This window comes from Myotis davidii, unplaced genomic scaffold (assembly GCF_000327345.1).
Source record: "Myotis davidii unplaced genomic scaffold, ASM32734v1 scaffold674, whole genome shotgun sequence".
Classification (NCBI taxonomy): Eukaryota; Metazoa; Chordata; class Mammalia; order Chiroptera; family Vespertilionidae; genus Myotis; species Myotis davidii.
The window spans coordinates 481,141-485,975 of record NW_006286674.1 but is presented as its reverse complement, the minus strand read 5'-3'; the positions used below and the strand labels follow the sequence as shown (position 1 = coordinate 485,975).

The 4,835-nt window shown below is 35.4% G+C and overlaps 1 protein-coding gene and 1 pseudogene across 1 annotated transcript in view; one reads left to right on the top strand and one right to left on the bottom strand.

The window, feature by feature from the left end:
* The window catches only part of ZNF644 (zinc finger protein 644), a 114,318-nt gene that overhangs the window by 15,001 nt on the left and 94,482 nt on the right, over positions 1-4,835 (top strand). The gene's annotated exons all lie outside the window — the stretch shown is intronic.
* LOC107182202 lies at positions 1,486-1,958 on the bottom strand (annotated as a pseudogene).

Here is a 4,835-nt window from a genome sequence, read left to right as displayed (position 1 = left end):
CCCCCCCCCCCGGGGTCCCCCGCAGTACTTTGAATATGTCTTCCCATTGCCTCTGGCCCCCATGGTTTTTGATGAGAAATTAATTTAATTACATGTGACAAGTTTATCTCTTGCATCTTCCAGGTCTTCTTTTATTTTTGACAGTTGATTAGATATGTCTAGGTATGGGCCTCTCTGAGTTTATCCTCATAGTTTTTTGATGTTTAGATTATTGTTTTTCATTAAATTTGGGGGAATTTTTAGTTATTTATTCAACTTTTTTTCCCCCTCTCTCTTCCATTATGTGTATGTTTTGATATGTTTAATGGAGTCCTTAAAGTACCCTTTTTTGCCATCTGTTTTTTTTTCTGTTTCTCAGTGGATAATCTCAATTGACCTATCTTCAAATTCTCTGATTTTTTTCTCTTGCTTGTTCATATCTGCTGCTGAAACCTTGAAGTGAATTTTTCATTTTAGTTACTGTACTTTTCAACTCCAGAATTTCTTTTTTTTTTTCATGATTTCTCTTTATTGGTATTTTCTACTTGTTAGACATTCATCTCATACTTTCCTTCCGTTCTTTAGACATGAATTTCTTTTAGTTCTTTGAACATGTATAAAGTAGCTGATTTTAAAACTTTGTCTAGTGAGTTCAATGTTCGGGTTTCCTCAAGGACAGTTCCTATTGACAGTTCTTTTGCTTGAGTATGAGCCATACTTTTTTTAAAAATGTCTTCTTTATTTTATTGAAAACTATACATATAAAATAATGTGGCAGCCCTGACAATCAGATATTCTCCACTCCCCAGTGTTTGTCATTGTTAGTTTGTTGTTGTTTAGTGTTTTTTCTGAATTCTGTAAATCTATATTCTTTGTTGTGTATGGCCCCTACAGTGTCTCTACTCAATTAACTTAGTGGTCAGCTAATGATTGGACAGAAGTTTTCTTAAATGCCTGGGACCACCAGTAAGTCTCCCAGTCTTTGTTGGGCACAGCTTCAGCACTCAGCCAGGAAGTTTGTAACTTGTTTTACTGTTTACTTTCTGCTTGTGTAGAACTTGCAGGTTAGCCAGAGGCAAGCCCTTAGGGCCTTTGTAGGTCTTTCCTGAGCATGTGTACACCCCTGGATATGTGTAGAACCCTTTGCTATGTGTAACCATCTATATTTTTAAGTATATATTGGAGCTTTTCTGTGTCCTCAGTTTTTATGTTTTTTAGTTAGCTTATTGTTTGCCTCAACTATTATCCACTGCCTTGGTCAGCCACAATATTAAACAATTGCCTCTGATTGTTTTTGTCATACTTTTTTGCACTGACTGAGCTCTGTGTCAGATTGAATTAGGATAGTTTTGGGAGTGGGGTCTTCCAGGATGCCACTAAATTTGTCAAATAATGACAGTACTTGGGGGATGGGGTAGTGAAAGAGCTCCCACCCTCTTCTGCCCACCTTAAGTGGCTGCTAGGCTACTGGTTTTCATGAGGCTTATGGAGTGTTGGCTTTTTCCCTAGTTAAACAATGATTTTATTGCTTGAGTACATAGACATTTTATGCAATCAGGGCAAAGGCTATGGATGACTCGTATTTCCAGTTGAGAAGGGAGAACTTCTTTGGTCTTATAAAATCAAGCCCCAACCAGTGAATATGGCTCTCTATCAGAATCAGATGGAATTTAGTGTCCTTAACCTTTCTGTTCCTCTCAAGATGCTTTGAACAACAACAGCTTTCTTAAATGGTAGAGATCCTAAGGAAGATCAGGAGCAAGTCCTTTGGACTTAAGAATTCTCAAGATTATATTGCCTGTCACAAAAACATACTTGTGCAACAACACCATGTGAGTCAACATCACACAGATTTGTGAGGGAGTCAGGTCCTTCTTTGCCAGTTTGTAGATCTACTCCTTCATGTCCTAAGATGGCAACTTCAGCCAGGTGGGGATGCTGTGGCGGTGTGGAAGAGCCTACTGGGACAAGCGCTTCCCAGGACAGGATCATGCATTCAACTCATGATGGCTCTCAGGCAGTGAAAAAGAGCATCAATTGGGAACACTGCAGGAAGCCACCCAGCATGCTGGAGGTCAGATGTTGGCTTTCAAAATTACTGTGGATCTGGGGTGGGAGGATGCGAATAAGGCAAAATAATATGCCACAAAGTTTGCTGGGCTTATCAAAATTTAGCCATCTTTCTTAATTCTTCCCAGATTGCTGCAAGCCTTTGGTTAATATTTAGAGTTTGGAAAAGTTGACTCTATTTTTGCCAGTGTTCTTGTTGGTTTAATAAAGGAGATGATTTTCGAATGTTCTTATTTTGCTGATGTCTTACTGTTGAATTTTGAGAGTTCTTTTATGTGAGCCTTTGTTAAGTACGTAGTTTGCAAATATTTTTTCAAATCTGTCACTTATTAAGCCTCTTAACAGTGTCTTTCACAGAGTAAAAGATTTTTATTTGATGAAATCTTGTCAAATATTTTCTTTTCTTTGCTTTTGGTGTTTTTCTAGCTCTAGATCCTAATGATTTTTCTCTTTTATAAGATTAATAGTTTTACAATTTACATTTAAACTTATAATCTATTTTGAATTAATATAGATACAGTGTGTGAGATTTAGGTCACTATTCCCGTCCCCCCCCTCCGCCCCCGCCCCATGTATAGTTAGTTGCTCCTGCAACCAAATGTTGAAAAGGCTTTTTGTTCATTTGCTTTTGCACTTTTGTGAAAAAAAATTTACTTTTGTGAAAAAAATCAGTTAGCCATCCTCATGTGGGGCTGTTAAATAATTTGGGGGAGTTACAGCAGCATATAGAAGAGTTAAGTCATTTTCACATATTAGATCCAAGATGAGGCAACCAGATCCAAAATGAAGAATTAAAATACTGCTACAGAACTACTGTTTAGAATGGGGGGTGCGGTGCTGTCTTTCATCACAAGCTTCATTTGATTTTTAGAATATGCATTTATATAACTTTGAAATAAAAACAAAATACTGGAATGCCAGCGCCTTAGGAGAAAATTCAAGCCTTAAATGTTTAGTTTTACTTTTGAAACATTTTTACTGTGGGAAAAATAGAATAATGCATGGAAAAATATACAACTTAAGTATTCAAAAGTACATATCATACCTCCTTCCTTAGGAGAAACTACCATCCTATCTTTTATGGTAGTTTTTTGTTTGCTTTATATTTTTACCCATTTAAAAATACATTTTGAACTGTATATATTTTTCTTGTTAATGAAAGTTATATAAATGGATCCTACTTCCAGGATTCTTTGTGATTCATCTCTATTGTTGTATAATTGCAGTTCATTCATTATCATTGCTATACAGTGTGTTATTTGAATATCGCACTGCTTATTTATTATTGTTGGAAATTTGGGATGTTAACATGTTTATGAATAATGCTGCTATGCATTTTCTTGTACCTGTCTCCTAGTACACAGTTATATTCAGTAAATGCATACTAATATGGTTAGAGTGGATCTATGATAGATTTTAGGACATAGTCAGATTTTACCCCCGAAGTGTTTGTGACAGTTTATAGTCTCATCAACAAAGTTCTTTTCGCACTTCATCTTTACCAACACTTTGTATTGTTAAGTCTACTTTTAGCCATTCTAGAGGATATGTAATGTTGCCTCATAGTTTTTATTTTTATTTTTAATTTTCCTGTTTCAAAATGTGGTTGTACTTTTTTGTTTATTATCCAGGTCTTGTAAATATTTTCTGTGTATTTGAAAAGAATGTGTACTCTGCAGTTTTTTGGATGCAATATTTATATGTATTTAAGTCAGTTTTGTTAACCATGTTAAAAACTTCTACATCTCTACGAATTTAATTTCTGCATGTTGGTTCAATTTAGAGAGGTTTGTTAACTTTTTCTATTGCTATTAGGGATTTGTCTTTCTTATGTTGCTATTCATTGTTTTACAGATATATTTGAATCCATGATATTGGGCACACAAATTTAGAATTGTTCTTTGTTTCTGATGAGTTGAATCTTTTATCATTATCTCTGGTAATGTTTTTTGCTTTGAAGTCTACCTTGACTGATAATATCATAGCAGTGCCAGCCTTCTTATAACTGGAGTTTGTGATTTCTTTTCTTCCCCAAATTTTTGTTTAAAAATTTTCTGTGCATTTATGTTTTAGAGCTATTTGATGTATACACCATATTATTTTACTTTCAATTCCATCTAACACTCCTTGTCTTGTAATTATAACATGAAGTTTGTTTAGATTTCATATAATTACTGATGTATTGATGTTTACAGCTGATCTTCTGTGTTTTCTATTTATTCTGACTTTGTATTCTTTTTCTCACCTTTCTTGCTATCTTTTGGATTAAGTATTTTTATTACTTCTCACCTTCCCCCACCTTTTTTAAAAAATATATATTTTATTGATTTTTTACAGTGAGGAAGGGAGAGGGATAGAAAGTTAGAAACATTGATGAGAGAGAAGCATCAATCAGCTGCCTCCTGCACAACCCCTACTGGGGATGTGCCCGCAACCAAGGTACATGCCATTGACCGGAATCGAGCCTGGGACCCTTCAGTCCCCAGGCCGATGCTTTATCCACTGAGCCAAACCAGCCAGGGCCCCCCACCTTTTTTAAAACACTTGTTTTGTCTATGGCCCGAAGTCTGATTTTTATGTAAAAATATCCCTCTTTTCACCTTTATTTTTGAAGGATAGTATCATTAGATATAGAAGATGTTCCAACACCTCCATTATTTTCTGATAAGTCAGCCATAACTTGTATTATCATTTCTCATATGTAAACTCTTCTTCTCTGGTGGCTCTCAAGGCTTTCACTTTGGCCTTTAGCAGCTTGAATACGATATGTATATAGAACTGGTTCT